Source organism: Fukomys damarensis, unplaced genomic scaffold (genome assembly GCF_012274545.1).
Source record: "Fukomys damarensis isolate Sample0158 unplaced genomic scaffold, DMR_v1.0_HiC HiC_scaffold_37, whole genome shotgun sequence".
Lineage (NCBI taxonomy): Eukaryota > Metazoa > Chordata > Mammalia > Rodentia > Bathyergidae > Fukomys > Fukomys damarensis.
This window is the reverse complement of record NW_022900949.1, coordinates 26,633,520-26,653,119: the sequence shown is the minus strand read 5'-3', so window position 1 is coordinate 26,653,119 and position 19,600 is coordinate 26,633,520. Positions and strand designations below refer to the sequence as shown.

Below are 19,600 nucleotides of genomic sequence, written 5' to 3'. Positions count from 1 at the left end.
AAGAAACATCTAAATCAGAGAGGAAGAAGTTAAATAACTTGTCTCTGTTTGCATATGACATGGTCTTATACAGAGAAAATCCTAAAGACTCCATAAAAACTATTAGCAAAAATAAATTTAGTAAAACTGCTGGATGCAAAATTAACTTACAAAAATAAATGATACTTCTACACACTAACAGTGAACAAACTGAAAAAGGAAATCAATAAAACAGTACAAGAAGTAGAAAGAAAAAAGTTTAAAAGAAAAGAACACAGTACAATTTACAATAACAATACTTTGGAATAAATTTAACTAAAGAATTGAAAGATTTGTATATTGAAAAAAATAAAAATTGATGAAAAATTAAACAAGATGCAAATAAATGGAAAGATAAATGGGTCCATCAATTGAAAAAAATTATATTGTTAGAATGTCTATGCTACCCAAAATGATCTACAGATTTAATACAATCTTCATTAAAACTTCAATGACATTCTTAACAGAAATAAAACAAATCCTAAAATTTTCATTGACCCACAGAGACCCTAAATAGCCAAAGCAATCTGAAACAAAAAGTACAAAGCTGGAGGCATCACACTACCTGATTTTAAAAGTACATTACATACTCCTAAGTGAAATAAATAAGTCACACATGTATAAATATTGAATAAATTCTCTGGTGTGAAAAACTATAATAGTACATAAGATCCTAATGAGATAATTGACAATGTGAAATAGGAAGAGAAGGACTAAAGGTGTAGGGAAAGTGGGAAGGGTAGCGGAAATGTAATAAGGGAAAAGAAAAAATATGAGAAAATGAAAAATGGAAAGAAAGTGTTTTTAAATGAGGAGGGGAGGAGGGGGTGAAGGGAGTGCAGGGACAAGGGGAAAAAATGAGAACCAGGACCTGTCATGGAAAGGTACAAGATCCCAATGATGAATGTAACTACTGTATACCTAAAATGTACTGATAAACTCAATGAGAGAAAAAAAAGTGCATCACACTATACAGCTATAGTAAGTAAAGCTCTAGTATTCAAAATAGCATGGTACTGGTAAAAAAAAAAACAGGTATGTGGACCAAAGGAACATTATAGAGAGCCCAGAAATAAATTAATGCATTTATTATTGATTGATCTTCAACAAAAGTGTCAAGGACACACAAAGGTGAAGGGATATGCTCTTCAATAAATTGTGTTAGGACAACTGGATATCCATATGTAAAAGAAGAAAACTGCCCCTTATCTAACCCCAGATACAAGACTCAATTCAAAATGTGTTCAAGACTTAAATGTAAGACCTACACCCACCAAACTACCAGAAGAAAACAAAGAGAAAAGGTTTGTTGTTATCAGGCTTGGCAAAGAGTTTTTGGACCCGACCACAAAAGCACAGGCAACAAATGCAAAAATAGGCAAATATGATTGCCTCTAAAATCTTCTGCACAACAGGGAAACAGTCAATAGAGTGAAGAGAGAGCTTATGCAGTGGAAGAAAATATTTGTAAAACACTGATCAGTTAAGAGTTTATGCCTAGAACATATTAAAAATTTTTCAACAGAAAGAAGGGCCTAGTTCTATAATTTGGAATCATAAAGGGAGAAAAGAAAAAATATTTGGAGTAAGAAAAATATTCTATTTCTTGATTGAGCTGATAGGTGAGTATATGTATACACTTATATTCAGTGCATTTTAGTGGCTGCAAGTTACACTTAAATAAAGTTTATTTTTTTAAATAGTATTTCAAACACAACAGCAAGAAAACAAATTATCCAATTAAAACTAGGCAAAAGACCTGACTAGATAAAACAAGGGAAGACATGCAAATGACCAACAGGTATAAGAAAAAGCATTCAACATCACTAATCATCAGAGAAATGCAAATCAAAACCACAATGAGATATAGCACCTCACCTCAGTAAGAATGGCCATTATTAAAAAGACTACAGATAACAAGTCTTGGTGATGACGTAGAGGGAATGTAAATTATTACAGCAATTTAGCAAACAGTATGGAGTTTCTTTCAAAAATTAAATATAGAACTGCCACATGATCCATCAAGCCCACTTCTGAGGGTATCACCAAAGAAAATGAAATCAGTATGTTAGACAGACATCCAATTTCATGTTTTTCACTGCATTATTAACAATAAGCAAGATATGGGAGCATCTTAATTGTGCATCAACACAGAAATGTATAAAAAATTAGCCTTATAAAAGAAGGAAATTCTATAATTAGTGATAACATGGATGAACCTGAAGTAAGTTTATCAGTATGTGTGCTGCCGAAGAGAGCACAATAATAAGTTAAACTCGGTGATTTTTTTTCTTTGTGGTGGTCTAGAGGATTGAACCTCGGTCCTTGTACATGTGAGGAAAGTGCTCTCTGCCCTCTGAGCTATCTCCCCAGCTCTGAGTACATTACTTTAGTAACATAAGCTAGGAACAAGGAAAAGATAAATAGTGGCTAATCTAATTTATATGTGGAATGGGATGCAAAAAAGTTGAACTTATAGAGGCAGAGTAGAATAATGGTTTCCAGAGGCCACTGGAGAGTTGGAAGATGGGGAGATATTGGCCAACAGATAAGATGTTTCAGTTAGAATAAGTTCTGGAGAACTATTATATAGCATGATGATAGTAGTTAATGATAATGCATTGTATACTTGAAAATTGCTAAGAAAATAGATTTTAAACGTTCTCACAAGAGAAGGTAGCTTGTTAGGTGATTGATATATTAATTAGCTTGATATAATCATTCCATAATGTTCACAGATATCAAAACAGCCCATTGTGAACAATATTTATGTACAAATGCTATTTGTCAGTTTAAAGATACTTGAAACCCATTTTCATACACTGGCAGATACCTTTTATGATCAAGCCTAAGCCAGGGGATGAACTGCCTCAGTTAAGCACAAAGTCACAGTGTATGAATGGCATTTCCCAAATTAAAAAGAAGCATCTTCTCATGTTTTACATTTCAGAGACCCCCACAGATTCAATGCAATGTGGGCTCAGATAGTCTCGAATCTACGATTCACTTAGGTATTCAGCTGTTTCAGATAGAAGATCAATTCGTCCTAACTGCTAAGAAGAATTCTGAATCTTTCCCAGCCGTGAAGCACGTTAAGATCCTCCGGGTCCAAGAAAGCTCGTTTCTCAGCACTCATTACCAGAACCACCACAAGGGACTCCGAGGTCCTGGCTCCTGAGTGACTAACATGTGTCTGCAAAGCCACTGCAGATAACGCCCTACACAGCTTTACACACACTCTGCAGATGTCAGCGAGAGGGGGGCAGCTGGGGAGAAACTCGACCCAATTATAACACACTTCAGATCATAATCAAAAGCAGAGCTCTCGTCTTCCCCTCTCAGTCCTCTGACGCCCCACATGCTTCTAGCTTCTCTGTCCGAACAGCAACTTCCACGAGTTATAATAGCCAGTGAGTTTCCAAGGACATTTGTACTCAGGCATTTTTTCGTACATATTTCCTTTTGTATGTAGTGTGCTTTTCTTTCTTGACTCTGGAATAAATACATTACAAAATGAACTTCTAACTTCTATTAGGTAAGGCCAAAATAAACATGTGATTAAAGCTTCACTTGAGTTTATTTATGATTGCAGACTTTTAAAAATTACGTATATTCAACCTAGAATTTACACTTTGTCATGTTAGGAGAAAATCTTGAATTTTCTTCTTAAAAATCTTAATGCTTTTGATGTTTCTGGACTTTGAAAAAACAAAACAAGTTCTGGAAATCCTCACCCAAAGTGCACACAACTGGTAATGAATTAGAGAAGCTGTGCAGCTCACAGCCTGACGTGGAATATATAAACATTTCTATTTGTGTCTAGGCAGCTTGGGTGCTCATAGAACTCAGAGCCAAAAGATCTGGCCACCACAAACTGGACGACCTTGTGCACTTCATTTAATCTTATGGAATTTTAACTTCTCTGAGTGAGGCTTGGAATGCATCTCCCACAACTTCTTCGCAGACGATCACACCACCAAGATCACTCAGATAAATGAACGTGGTCGTTCTTGATAAACTGGGCAATCACATAAAACAGAAATCTCACAGTCATACGACTGAAGGTCCACTACAATTCTCTTAATTAAAAACCTGGAAACTCTGCCTAAGTCTATGAGTTGGAAGGACCTCACAGGCACGCAAGTACAAGTTATCATTAGTGATTTGTGGCCCTTGGGAATGAAATTGGTGATATTTCACGAGACTGTCAAGGTGGCTTTGATTAAGCATGGGGAAAAGTACCACAGTGGCTTTGAAATTTCTAAACTACCAAAAAGCCATGCAAAGAAGACCAGAACTTCAAAAATTCAAACATAGTTAAGGAGCTACCGAAAGAACTTGAATTTCAAATGTAGGCTTCCATTAGGAAGACAATGAAATAAGGGATAAAAACATGCCCATTCCAAGCTGATCCTTGTCTCACTAGATTAAGTGATGCAATTCTCCTCATCCTAGCTGAAGCATCTTTTCTGCTACTAGAGGCTGAAGGGTGTAATAAGTTCATTAAAATGTAAACTGTGGCTCTCTTAAGTAAGAATTTTTTTTTCTGGATGAGGAGTACGAACGAATGGACTTTAAGAAGTCCATGCCAAGTACAAGGAGAAAAATAGAAAAGAATTCCAGGGTCCCAGATTTCTAAAAATTAAGCTGTATTATTTTATAGTTTTATAAATGCTCTGTCTTTAAATCTAACATTGCAATAGGGTAAAATTTCAGGTAAGTAAGATGGATTTGGATCAAGGTGAAGGTAATCTCTGGCTAATTTCATACCTTCCTTTTCTAAACAGGATTCTTTCATGCCAAATAACCTGACACAGATGTAGGGCATTCTCTGCTCAACAGACCTTCTGGGCATGGAAGATGTTTCTGATTTGATTTGATTTATGATCCTGAAAAAAACTGTCAGTACTCAGCACACTTTCTTCCCTTTTTATCTCTCCTCTACATAGCCAGGGCTATAAGACTGGAGAACACATTTTCAAGATTTTCTTACCAGCAGGATTCTGAATGAATGAGAAGCTCATGAGAGCTCTGGGAAGAGGGGAAGACAGAGTAGCTGTTGCTTTCTGCTAGCAGCTGTAAGCAGGCATGTGGGCATCCGTGGTGACAGATGTGATGTTCAGCCAGCAGTTCCCAAACGTCCTGCTGGTGATCGTGTCTTCCGTGTGTTTGGGGCAGCTAAGATTGCACCTGTGATTCCTGAACTTCCAGATTTGCTGATCCACAGGCAGCCGTTTTCTTGACCTGTACCACCCCTGCAGTCAGCTCAGCCTCTCTTTGAAATCCCTTTCTGCTTGTGACCTCCAAAGTGGCTTCTGTTTTCCTAGCAAAGCCTAAATCCTGACTGACACACTGATGACATGGGACAAAATATCCAGGGCAGGGCCACATGGCCTCAGGAGCACGGGGGAGGCAACGGGCAGTCACAGGATACAGTCAACACTACAGAAGTCCTGGAAAGACCAGCAGCTATGAGACACGGTTGATGGAGACCATCCAGTGCCTTAAACAAATCTTCCCTCAGCATGGAGTGAACTACAGAGAGAGCAAAGTCCAAAGCTGGGGAAAAAAACTTTTAGTGATTATGGGTATCGAAATTTGAATTTCATATAGTTTTCATATGTCAGGAAATATTATTTAAGAAAATTTCCCAGTCATTTAAAAATGTAAAATATCCTTAGCTTAGAGGCCATACAAAAACAGATGGTAAATCAGCTTTACCTGTAGTTAGTTTGCCAGCAACTGATAGAATATTGTTTTGTGTATTCCTTTTAACTATCAAAAAGACATTCTACTGTAATCTGTACATAGCATTCTGTATTCATATTTTGCATTCAGTTTTATGTCTGTGAGAGCTGTCCGTGAGTAGCTAGCTAACTAGGTAGCTAGCTAACTTGATAGTAAGACACATAGAAAGATGGACGGATGGATGGATGGTTGATGGAAAGGCGGATATATCTATATCATTATTTTATAACTCATATATAGTACAATACCCCACTTGAATAATTGTCTAAATTTTATTTGTTCATTTCTTTACACATAAAACCTTAGGGTTTCTGTTTTCAGTGTTGCCATTACTACCAACATGAGCTCCAAGCATCCTTATATTCATTTTATCTGGATATTTGCCAGGGCTTTTCTCTGGTACCAGAATAGCAATGACCTTACTGGGCCACAGAAAGTAGTCATATTCATTTTGTCAGAAATACCACCTGGTCTCCCAAGGAACAGCAATTTCCAGACCCATCAGGGGTGAGCCCCCTCTTGTTAGTGTAGAACTTCTAAGATTTTCCTAACCCAAGTGACTGTGAAATGGTATATCACATTTCCCTGATTACTTGTAATTCTGATCATCTTCTTATGTTTATTGACTCTTTTTTTCTTCTCCTAATTGCCTGCTTATATCCTCTGGTCATTTTCTCACCTGGCAATTGGTTTTTATTGGTTAGAAAGAATTCATTATATGTTTGGGGTATTGATGCTTCTCTCCATATGTGCAGCATCATGGGAAAACATGGTGTGTGTTTAAATTTTTAAACAATTATTGTAAAAGACACCCTGTCATTAATCCCCCTCAACAGACTCTCCCTTACGCCAAACTCACTTATCCTGTTCTTCCTGTCACCTTCTGAAACAGTTCTGGAAATCGTCTTTTGGGAGTGTCGAGTTGCACCGTCATGGCTACCTACATATTCTTTCTAAATACAGTAGATTGAAAGTGTTTACTTTTCATGGTATTTTTGATTTTGAAATGCTGGATCTGTAGATGAAGATGCACTGCCATGTTTTTAGGAGGCTGCCTCTCTGCTGGACAGCACTTGGCAGCAGCAGGCACCATAATTTTTATCACATTTTTTAAACACACTCACGAAAAAGAATTTCCAGAACTGCTTCACAAAGCGGCAAGAGAGTTGGGATGAGTTCATTCGAAGAGACGGGCAGTATTTTGAGGCGGATGATGGCAATGTGTCTTTTTCTGGTCTACATTTTTTAAATTTCACATTCACCATAGATCTGGTCATCTGTGTTGCAAATACCCTCTCTCATTTTTTCTGGTATTTTAACTTGATAAAAATTGTTATCCACCCCTGGAATCTGTTCGTGTACATAAAGTACCTGACAAGCAACAGGCCCTCAGGAGGTATTTGCAGAACAAATGGCCCAAGCTCCCATGTATTCATTCAGAATTTTGTCTGTGGTACAGTTTTCAGGACGATCGCACTTCTGTTTAACAATCAGTATGTTCTGTGCACGGGGTAGGGCTGTGATCGCATGTGTGTATTCTCAACACGAGTGGTGATTATCTTGAAGGCAGAGAGTACACATGCTTCAGTGGCCTTTTATATTTGTTTTGTGTTTCTCTTATTATTTGAGTGTATAGTGAGCGTTTTCAGGACGATCGCACTTCTGTTTAACAATCAGTATGTTCTGTGCACGGGGTAGGGCTGTGATCGCATGTGTGTATTCTCAACACGAGTGGTGATTATCTTGAAGGCAGAGAGTACACATGCTTCAGTGGCCTTTTATATTTGTTTTGTGTTTCTCTTATTATTTGAGTGTTTATAGTGAGCGTTATTACATTTATGAGGAAAAAAAAAAACCATGAAGACACAATGAACAAATCTGTAGGCCAATGTCATGGTTTGGGTCTAGATGTCTCCCCAAAGCCTCATGTGGTCATAGGCTGGATCTACAGTGTGTGACGCTGGGATTGATTCATGATGGGATGCTCCGCTCAAGGGCACTAGGATTAAGGGTGTGAGTGTTACTCGCCCCAAGTATTCTGAATAAGATAAAAGGGGCAGGGAGGTGCTGTTAAACTCTCGTTACCTTTGCTACCTTATGCACACAACGTTGTTTCTGCTTTGCCCTGCCTGTTTGTCATCTCTGCCTTGGAGTTGGCCAATTATGGACTGAAATTTCTATGAACTGTAAGCCAAATAAACCCCTTCCCTCTAACTTTAGGTGTCAAGTATTTTGTCTCAGCAACAAGAGAAATGTAACACAGCCAACCTGGAAAATATAGATGGCTGTTAGCAAAAATATTGTGTTGGCTCCTACTCCATTTGGGGGGTTTGAAGGAATCTCCCTGAAGTCAGCAGATGTGGGCAGTCAGGGGGCGAATCCAATGTGTGGCAGACCTCCTAGCTTTTGCTCCCTCCACTCAGGGGGGTGTGCACCTCAGAGCAGGAGTGAGGGGCTTAGAATGTGGTGCACACATGGGCCACAGCAGTTTTCTAATCTTTCAGTTCAGCAAAGTGGAAGAAATTACAAGTGAAGATAGATCACCATGGGAGAGCAAGAGAGGAGCTTGAAACCAACCCAGGTGTGACCAAACGTTTTGGCAAACTAGATAGTTTTGGAAATCTATCTACAAAGCTCTTGACCTGGTACTAGAAAAACACTGAAGTTCCCTATAATCTTTTGTCATCACTTTAAACTCCATCCTCTGAGGGACTTTCTTAAAGCCGTAGCAGGAGCTGTCCAGACAGTTTTAATCAGGAAAAAGGAAAAAGAAATCCTTAAACGTTTGTATGTGCTTATAATCTAATGTATGCTGTAAGAGTTACATTTAAATTGAAACTATTTATCTGAATATTTATGGGTAAAATTCAGAATAAATTAGCAGTGTCCAGACAACTCCTTGTCTAGAAGAAACAAATCTGAGGAAATGTGAGTTGACTTTTTTATGTTACAAAAAATTAAACTTCCCAATGTATAGCTCAAAATTCTCCAAAACCACGATTAAAAGCTGTGAAAGAATACCTCTTAGCCTTCTTATGCTTGGTCACCTGAGTGTGAATTTTCAAGTATTTAAAGAAACACCACACTGATGTCTTTTTTCCCTATGCTGTTCAAAATGTGTTATTCTGATTCAATGAGTATTCTGTGTAAGTGAAACTGATGATTTATATTATACACGTAGATGTGTGTGTAAATAATTTTCTTGTCTTTGCTTAATATATTGAATCTAAATGCTTTGCCCACCGTATCTCAGAACCCTGAGCCCTAGTCGACTTCCAGGTATGAGGTTTCCTTTCCAGTTAGGTAACACTCCCTGCCCCCTCATTTCAAACATTCTACCAAGTATTTTTCTTCAGAAATCCCTTATCCTCCTTGTTTTTAATGCATCCAAATCATTTCCTTTAGAACTTGTTTTAAAATGAAGGCCCAAGAGTCCTTTCTTTTCTCAAGTTGAATTTCCTAAAGAAAGAACATTTTCAAATAATATAAATTTAAAAACTGTTAGGATCAAATAGATGCATGAAACAACAACAAAAAAAAGTAGAACTTGGAGGAAGGGTGTGTGGCAAAGGGGTGTGGAGGTGAAAATGATCAAAGTATGCTTGTGCATGCACAGACCTACCAAGATGAAGCCTATTCATCTGTACAACCAGTATGCATAAATTTTTAAAAATATCTGGGGGAAAAAGAATTATAAAGTAACAAGGGAAAGGCCAGAAGAATTCAATTCCCTGACTGCGTTACTGCTAAATCTGATAACTCATTCAGCTACTCAGAATTTCTCTGACTTATTTTCCTAGTTTGTTGTATTAGAAACTTCCCATTATATAGTTTTTCTGCTCTAGATGAGAATATAAGTTTTCTGCTATAATTATTTCCATGCCCAGATCATCTTTCCTAGAATAAAGATAACCTTTCCAATGTTCTGTTTTGAATAACCAATAGTACTTAGCCACTGATTTTTAGAGTTGCATTTATTAATGCAAATGAATGAGTTTTCTATGTAATACATTTGAAATGTGTTTCAAGTTGACTAAAGTTTTATATAAGGTTTTTTTTTTAATAAAATGGACTTTTGTTGGTAAAATGCAATCAATTTGGGTGGCAGGTATTCTTCTAATTTATATGATGCAACTAGAGAAGGAAGAAGTCAGGAATAAAGAAATATATCAATTTTCAGCCCAAAGGGAAACAATAAACCAGATGTGGCATATTAGACTGAAAACAAAAACAACTCCCAATCACGATACGCAGCTGGAAAGAGCAGGCTGTGGCTGGGTCGGACTGACTGAACCATCAGCTTTGACCTCATCTTCTATAGCCCCTTCCACTGCCTCCAGAGGCTGGACCTTTGTTTTATCTGCCATCTCAGAGGTGGACATGTGACAGGAACATGTACTCTCGCACGTGCACACACATGCACACACCACACTTCCGCTCTGTCCTTTCCGAAAAGCCTTCCCTGACACACAGAAGCACCCATCAGTCAAGAGAGGGGGTCTCTCTTTTGCACACTGTTCTAGTTTAAATCTAAAATGCGCCCCTTTCGGAAGAGGACTGGATCACAGTGGTGCTATACACGTAAGTGCATTAGTTCACTGATGAGTTTACAGCTGAACGTGCTGACTGGACATGGGGAGTCATAAGGGGTGTGATTCAAAGTGCCGATTCGTTTCTGGCTCTTTCCTCTCTCTCAGATTCCTGGGTGCCAAGCATCAAGCATTTGTTCCTCTGCCAGGCCCCTCTGCCACCCTGTTTCTACCTGGAAGCCCCCTGACCATGGACAGAAACCATGAACCCAAATAAACCTCTCCTCCTAAGGTGGGAGTGTTAGGTATTTTGCTCCGGCAAAGGACAGTGGCTAATATGCAAACTCAACATCTTTGCTTTTTGCTAGTCAGCCACTGGTCTTCGATAGGAGTTGAGCATTGCAAAATCACGCGATTACGTCTGTCTTGTTCATCAATTTTACCCATTATCATGGTAACCCTGCTAAGCATACTAGACACCTGGGGCACATCCTTGTCAATCGCCTGTCCTGTACTCCTGAATCCCACTCAATCATCCCTTCCTGTCCATTCCTTCTGCGAGGTGTCTCTCAAGTCCACCTACTTCTTTGCATCCCTGTTACCACTTCCCTGGTAGTGACCACTGCTTTCTTTAGCCTAAGTTACCACCTTGGCTCTCTGGCCTCTCTTGCTCTAGGCTTGCCACCTTCAAATCTAATTTCTGTCCCTCGGCCAGAGTTCTTTCTGCAATGTGAAACTAGGCACACAACAGCCTCACCCTATCAGAGTTGTCCTTATCATGCCCCTACCATGACAATTTTCTTTCGGCTCCTTGAATTTCTCATACTTTCTCTCATCTCCAGGATTCCTCTACTTGGAGTAATGACCTAGGATCACGCATCTTGGAATTCCTCAACTTCAATGTGTCTCAGATGTCACCTCTGGGCCATCAGAAGCACATCATGCTTCTGTTTAGTGACTAATCATTTATTTTATTTTATTTTGCAAGAAGTAATGAAAACCTCTCGGCATGGGAATCTCAGGAATCCAACTGACTAAGATCTCTTCAGTGTGACCTCAAAGGAACACTTTTGACAATAGGATATGACTGAGTTTCAGGATGAAGGCTGCATAAACTTGCTTCTCCGTGGTGCTTGAAAATCCGTTGACACTACTTCCTGTTGCATGGTTCCTTGGGATTTCAACCTTGTTGCTAGAAGGGGTGGTAAAAAGAGTCTTGACCATTTATCTAACAAAACAGTTCGTACTGTGGTTTTAAAAAAATCCCCATTTTCCTGTATTATACAAAATAGGTACTGAAGATTCTATGTCAGCAGTTGTCCCTTTGGAAGATTAACACCCAGGGTGGACTGGTTCTCTGGGACACCGCCTGAAATCCTTCCCCAAACAAGGAGAACCATGCTATGGGGTGAGCAGAGGCAAACATGTATTCATTCAACAAATAAATTCAAACTTGCACAGTCCTGTGTGCTACCTGAGCATCCTATTACTCACTGCCCAATTCTTTCTGCCATTCTGTTACTATTTGCATTTCCATGTCCTCTGCCTCCAACCTTCTCCTCCGCCTCGTCATTCTGGCTGATGACCTGGATTCTCATTCCGTGGCAAAAATACATGAAATGAAAAGACGATTATGTTTCCTCCCACTAACCCACAGACCTACTCTTGACTATTTCTTTCTCTCTCGTTCACCCTGACACTGAGGATGAACCACCTTCCCTTCGTGGAGCTCTAAGGCAGGTCCCCCAATCATGTAAGATCCCACTCATTCTCACCGGTGCAGATATGTGGTTCCACACATGTCCCCTCTTCCGTCATCAGCAATCTTTGCTGGATAATTTCCGCGAAAGTACATCATGCTCTGATATTGTCCTGTTACAATTCTTTGGTCCCATTTTAGCGAACTCCTTTAAAAGTAGCTATCCACACTTTTTGTCTCTTGTCTCCCAAGCCCCTTTGACATATTCCCCCACAACTGCTATGTTTAGCCCTCAGTAACCTTCTGGTGCCAAATCAAATGTTTGAATTTCAGTCCTCATTTCACTCCACCTCACAGGACGTTCTTCATTGGCTTCTTGACCTTTAGCTCACGCAGCTCCCCGTGTCTTTCACACGTCCTCCTATGTCCCTTGGCATTTCTCTAAATGTCACGGTGCTCCCAGGCTCAATCTCAACCTTGGTGTCATCTCCTTTGCTCATTTCTCTTCACTTTGCTTCTCTCTCTCCATCCACACTCACACACTCTCCAAGTCAGGGTGTTAAGTGTCATCTACATATTCATGACTTCCAAATTTAAATGCTCAGACACCTTGCCTGAGGTCTGAGTTTATTTTTCCAACTGCCCATTTGACATCTACCTGGATGTCTAAAAGGCTTCTCAAATTTCACATTTCCGGATGCACCCCTTGATATTTCCTCCAGGGCATGCTCCTTCCTCACTGCTCCCTCCAATAATCCCATTGCTCCAGTAACTCAGGTCTGCATCTTCTTTTCTCCTTTTTACTCTTCATCTGACCAATGAGCATATACTGCCAACTGCACTTTCAAATAAATCCGGACTCCAACCACTTCTCAGCCCTAACTGCTCTCATTCGAGCTGAGCCCCCCTCTTTTGCTTAGACAATGGCAACAGACTATTGCCTACTGGAGAGTCTTCATCCAGAAGCTACAGTGATCCTTTTAAAAATATAACTCAAATCATGTTACCTGCCTACTTAAAACTCACCATTGGCTACCTTCCATTCTTAAAATCCAAAATCCTAATTCTGGTTGTTAAAGTATTACACAAGCCAGGGCTGGTCATAATTGTGACATGAGCAATCCCAAATGCTACAGTCCCTAAGGTTGAAATTACCAAAAATCAAATCCCTAGAGTCTAAAATTCTAAAATCTAAAATCCCGCAAAGCCAGAATCACAAATATTTACAATCCTGAATGTTGATATCCTGAAAGCCGAAATCCCACAAATGCCTACTCCCTTGGTGGGGGGGGGGTACATTAGAGGGAAAGAGAGTCAAATCCTGGGGAAAGGATTGTGTTTGGGGTTGTAAATATGATAATGGTATCGTTCCATTGGAATAAATATGTAAAAGCCCCCTAAAGCAGCATTTTTAGTTTTTCCAGAGGAGATTAGTTTAACCAGTTGACCAGAGGCCAGGAGAGAATGAACATAGAAAGCAATTGGTCTCCTAAAGCTGGGACAGAATTTTCCTCTGCCATTTTGGACATCAGAACACCACACTGTCTGGCCTCAAACTCCAGGATTTCAATCAGTAGGCTCTTAGGTTCCCAGACTTTTTCATTTCCCCCCAATATTTTACAGTCTGATGTTATTTTTTGCAATCTTCTTTGCAATATATTTTATTGTTGCATCACTTTGAGCAGTGGAAGTATAAACTGTGACTTTTCAGGAGTTCTCGATCGCTTCACGTGTTTCTTTTTTTTTGCAAATACAACTCCATAGAGTTATTATGTAGTTATTATTATTCATGATAATGCTGGCTTAGTTTGTAAGCACTATGCATAAACATAAAAACATCAGTGTTTCCTCAATAATTACTGATGTATCCATTTTGTGCATCGGTATTTGTGAAAGATAAAAATATGTCGAGATCTTACCCCTTTGGAGGACTGCACAGGTGGTGGTGATCTAGAGAGGTTCCAGATAGATCCTGTCCAGAGCTCAGGGTATCCACAACCATATTTCAGTTGACCACAATTACGAAGTGGGGTACATGCAGTTACCTCCATTGTGAGGCACCTCTACACGTTTCACTTTGGGACATATTTCTCTCTGAATACAGTTCATCTGCTTATAACTGGATATACCTCTCATTAGTATACCTGAGTGTTCATGCTCACAAAAATACATATGTTATTACTGCCTGTTGTATTATGTGAAGTGGTCTGTGGTGTGTTCAGTCACGGTTTTTGTTTTGTTTTCTCTTGGCTTTGTGAGCCAGAATATCACTGTGTACAAAGTGTGGCTGAAATACATGGATATCTAAATTAAAAACTCTATTACAGTAAAAGATAATTGCCATTAATCTCCCTCAAAATGGACACCTCATGTTGAACACACCGATTGCATCCTTGTCACTTTTTGAACTAGTTCTGGAAGTCCTCGTTCATATCTTCACAAGGTATTATCAATACAAAAACAAATCCAGATGTACTCAGCTACCTCATCTTTGACAAAGGAGCTGACCATCCCCACTGGAGGAAAGATAGCCTCTTTAATAAACGGTGTTGGAAAAACTGGTCTCTACTCTCCAAAAGAAACCATCAGCAGAACTAAGAGACAACCTACAATGTGGGAAAAAATTTTTACCAGCTGCTCCTCAGACAAATGACTATTATCTAGACTATATAAAGAACTCAAAACAATCAGCCCCCCCAAATATAAAGACCCGATTCAAAAATGGGCATCTGAAATGAACAGACATTTCTCAGACAAAGAAGTAAAAGCAGCAAGTAAATATATGAAAATAGAACTAAGAGACAACCTACAATGTGGGAAAAAATTTTTACCAGCTGCTCCTCAGACAAATGACTATTATCTAGACTATATAAAGAACTCAAAACAATCAGCCCCCCCAAATATAAAGACCCGATTCAAAAATGGGCATCTGAAATGAACAGACATTTCTCAGACAAAGAAGTAAAAGCAGCAAGTAAATATATGAAAATATTCTCCACATCACTGGTCATTCAAGAGATGGCATATGAAAACAACACTGAGATTCCACCTCACCCCACAAAGAATCGCTGCTACCAAGAAATCACACAATAACAACTGTTGGCAGGGTTGTGAGGAGAGAGGAACCCTTTTCCATTGTTGGTGGGAGTGCAGACTGGTGCAACCACTGTGGAAATCAAATGGAGATACTTCAAAGAGCTTGGACTGGAGGTTCCATTTGACCCAGTCATCCCACTGCTGGGTATCTTTCCAAAAGAACTAAAAGAATCATATCACAGTGATGTATGTGCACCCATGTTTATAGCGGCACAGTTTGTAATAGCTAAATCTTGGAAACAACCCATCTGCCCGTCAGTTGGAAACTGGATAAAGAAGACGTGGTTTTTCTATAAAATGGAATATTACTCAGCCATAAAGAACGAGAAATTAGATTCATTCATAGGAAAATGGATACATTTTGAGGATATACTCCTAAGTGAAATAAATAAGTCACACGTGTGTAAATACTGAATAGTTTCTCTGGTGTGAATAAACTGTCATAATACATAACATCCTAATAAGATTACTGACATTATGAAATGGGAAGAAAGGGGCTAAAGGTGTAGGGAAGGTGGGATGGGTAGGGGAAGAGTAAAAAGGGAAAAGAAAAAAATGTGAGAGAATGAAAAGATGGAAATAAAGTGTTTGTAGATGGGGAGGGGAGGAGGGGGTGAAGGGAGGGCAGGGACGAGGGGGAAAAATGAGAACTAAGACCTGTCATGTAGAGGTACAGGATCCCAACAATGAATGTAACTGTATTGTATCCCTAAAATGTACCAATAAACTCAATTAAAGCTGGAAAAAATACATCCAAAGGAAAGCCAGGCTCATAAAGGCCGGACTACGTGTCCCCATCTACATTATTCTTCAGATTTGGCTCTGTGTGACCTCTGGCTGTTCCCAAAGTCAAAATGACCATGAAAGGTAAACGTTTTCAAGTGACAGGACATCAAAGAAGCCGTAATGACTAAACGTACTGAGGAAAGAATGACTTCAGAAAGCAGCAAGAATGATGGGCTAAGTGTGTTCAAGGTGAGGGGGGGTAATTTTGAAGGGACCAATGCCAGTGTGTTGCTTACTGTAATAAGTTTTTAAACATTCACCATATTTTTAAATCACACTGCATACATAGTCCCGGCTGGCCCTGAACTTGCCATGTAGCCCCAGCTGACCTCAAACTCAAAGCCATCCTCCTACCTAGTATTACAGGCGTGTATTACCACATCTGGCTTTTCAGTCATATCTTTATGTTTCACATGAAACCCTTTTTGAAATGTAAGTAATAAGTAATAGTCTTTTAAATAGTTTTTAAAGTTTATTCCTTTCAGAATTATATTTTGGGAAGTTTGATTCTTTAGATTTTGAGTTTAGGGATTTTTAGACCTTAGAGATTTTGATCTTTTGAGATTTCAGGGCTGGGGATGTAGCTCTGTAGGGCCACTGCCTGCCTCAAAAGTGCAAGGTCCTGAGTTCAATCCCCAATACCAAAAATAAATAAATACAATAAAAAATCAAAATAAAGAACAGAAAAGAGATGTCAAATGAGATTATGGCACTTGGGATTGTGGTTTTTCGGGTTTCTGGCCCAAACTCCATGAAATCTTGCCGGTTCCTGGCTCTCTGGCTTAAGTTTCTATCTCTCTTTACCTGACTTGCTTTCCTGTAGCCCAGGGATGACCTCCATTTCTCACCCATGCTCTCACTCCAGTCTCCAGATTTGAAGCCTGACTTTCCCGCAATCTAGAACATTCCTCCCCCGGGGGCAGCGCTGACCCAGAGAGGTTCTGAATGGATTCTACCCAAACCTCGGGGAGTCCACCACTGTACTTCAGATGACCACAGTTACAAAGTGGGGTACATGCAGTTACCAGCAACTGTGAGACACATTTATACATTTCACTTTGGGATGTATTTCTCTCTGGAGACCTCAGTTAGTTTAGGGCCTTGCTCCAATCTCATCCCCTCCATGAAAATGTTTGACTCCTTATGATAGACAAAATAATAGAACTAAAGAGGTTATATCTTAGCTTCCCCAATTTATAGAGATGTTAGGCTATGTAACAAAAGGGAATGAAGTCAGCAATTGGAATTAAGATCATCTGACCTTCAAATGGGGAGATTATTCCGTACAATACACAACCAACCTGGGCCCAATGTGATAGCAAAGATATTTTAAAATGGGAGAGGGAGACAGAGAAGTTGACTGAGAGAGATGGCAGTAAAGAGAGATTTGGGCAGACACTGTTAGCTTTAAAAATGGAAATGGAAAAAAAAAAAAAGAAATGGGCCATAAGCCAAAGAATCTGGGCAGCCCGTAGATGCTGGAAAGGGCAAGGAACTAGATTTTCCCTGCAGCTTCCAGAAAGAATGAGGCCAAATCCTTGATTTCAGCCCAGGGAGACCTAGCTTAGACTTTGGCTTCCAAAACTCCAAAATAATCAGTGTGTGCTTTTTAAACCCACTAAGTATGGGATAATTTGTTATAGCAACGTGAAAAACTAATGCTGAATTCACTTAAATAAATGTGCACACACTTGCACACACTCTCCAATCTGCCACTGGGCCTTCAGCTTGTCACTGCAGGGTGAGGGTTTGGATCTTGTCTGTGCCCATACTCTCGGGTCTAGAGGAAGGTCTACTTGTGCAAAGTCATGAACGTGAAGCTTGTTTTCAATGCTACTGTTCTTTTTAGATATCATTTTATAAGGAAAAATAGATTGGAATTCAAATGTGAAGTTATTGTCACGAAAAACACTACCATTAATAACTTTGAGTGACAGGAAGAGGGCATCCAGTCTTCCCAGATGATGTGTGGAACAGAGTGAGGACTCTGTGGAATAGGGTGGGGATTAATTGCTGACATGGAAGTCCTTGCCACGGGTCTTGCTGCCCACCACAAATTGGGGCCTACACTGAGAGCCTTACAGATCTATGCTAGTTGAGTGTCCCCAAAACACACGCAGAAGACCTTCATTAGAAAAAGAAGTTAGATCAGTTTGAATTCCCTGAAGACAACCTCCTTCCTTTCTAAGGCTCTTTTGAAGGTGATGGACACCATTTGGATTCTGTGCAGATAAAATATCCGACACTTAAACAAGTTAGCATGGCCAACCTCCCAGGTATGCTTTCACTCTGAACTATGAGAACTAATGAACGGAGCTTTCCAGGTGGGAGCTTTGACAGGGTGTGCAGTGAGCCACTTCCCCTTCCCATTTAGGGCAATCTTGGCTGCAGGTGCCAATGATGAGTCTCCATAAGCCTGGGCCCTGGATGGCTTCAATGGACGGAGCCTCTAAAATCAACTGACAATAAGGATGTAATATGATCAAGAAATGAAGCCAGAGCTTTCTGGTCATTTGTTTCCAAAACCTTAGCTGGGTTCTTTATTACCTAATGGTACACATAAGGAGAAATAACGAGCATTAATAAATGTCCTATCCTATGAATCCAGCATGTTTTGATGTTGTGGCTTTGTTTTGCTTTATCATTTCTTAGTGCTTCTTCTAGGAGAACCTGCATTGTGAATCTCGTGGAAAGGAAGCAAATGCAATCATTTCCAAACTTACTCAACATAGACCTTTTTATGTCATGCTCACACAGGAGACCTACATAGAAGAGATTTTGGCAGCCTTTGCCCCACCAGTTCCCTCTCACCCCATCCCCTACCAGTTTCTCACCCCTCTCTGCTCAACCCAAATTGCTGACAAGTATGTTGCAGACATTCCTCAGATACAAGATTACTTCACAGGATGCTTACAAGCCATGCTTGGGTCTGAGTAAAACAGTGTACCCCTAAAGAAACGCTCTAAATAGATCCCATCCCTGACACATCTATAATGTTTTCATGAAAAAAAGTCTTAGTATTGAACACAACAGATGAAAGAGCAAATCATCAACTGCTCTTGTGAAATTTAACATTGTTAGATGAGTTAACCTGGATCATTTGACTCTGCCTGATTCTTTCCATACACTAAAGCCCACAGGCATATCTGGACCCATGGTCATTCTGATTTTCTTCCATTGGCCTCTCATAACAAGTTCTGTGAACCAAATATACAGTAGTGTAAACAGATGGTGAATTACCACGTTTGGCATGCGCCTCTTGCCCAGGGACACTCCAATCAGTGCTACTCACTAAATGGCTGTAAAAACCACCATGTCAGACTGCCAAGTCTGTCTTTTCATTGATTGAGAGACAGCTCAGAATGAAAACAAGTGAGGCACACTGCATCTTCTTATTTTTACACATACTATTGTGATTAGAAATATCCTTAGTCTTCAGTATTCTGAAACATAAATTTCCATGTCTACAATGGACACATTTCTACACAATTCTACTATCAACACTCAAGAGAAAAGAAGGAGTAGCTGAAACTGCCATCTTCCAACACAGAGATTCAGTTTGGTTCTTCTATTGTTAATTTTGTAACACTTCCATGAAATCAGTATGTTCATTTAGAATATTTCCTGTGTTTATTTTTCTCATAACCTTTCTTGACCATAAATAAATACCTGATTTTGAAAATAAGAATAAAAATGCAGAAGAAGAAGAAGAAGAAGAAGAAGA

General features: G+C 39.5%; 1 protein-coding gene across 1 annotated transcript in view; it reads right to left on the bottom strand.

Moving 5' to 3' along the window:
• Itga8 (integrin subunit alpha 8) overlaps positions 1-19,600 on the bottom strand; it is a 189,065-nt gene that overhangs the window by 151,413 nt on the left and 18,052 nt on the right. The gene's annotated exons all lie outside the window — the stretch shown is intronic.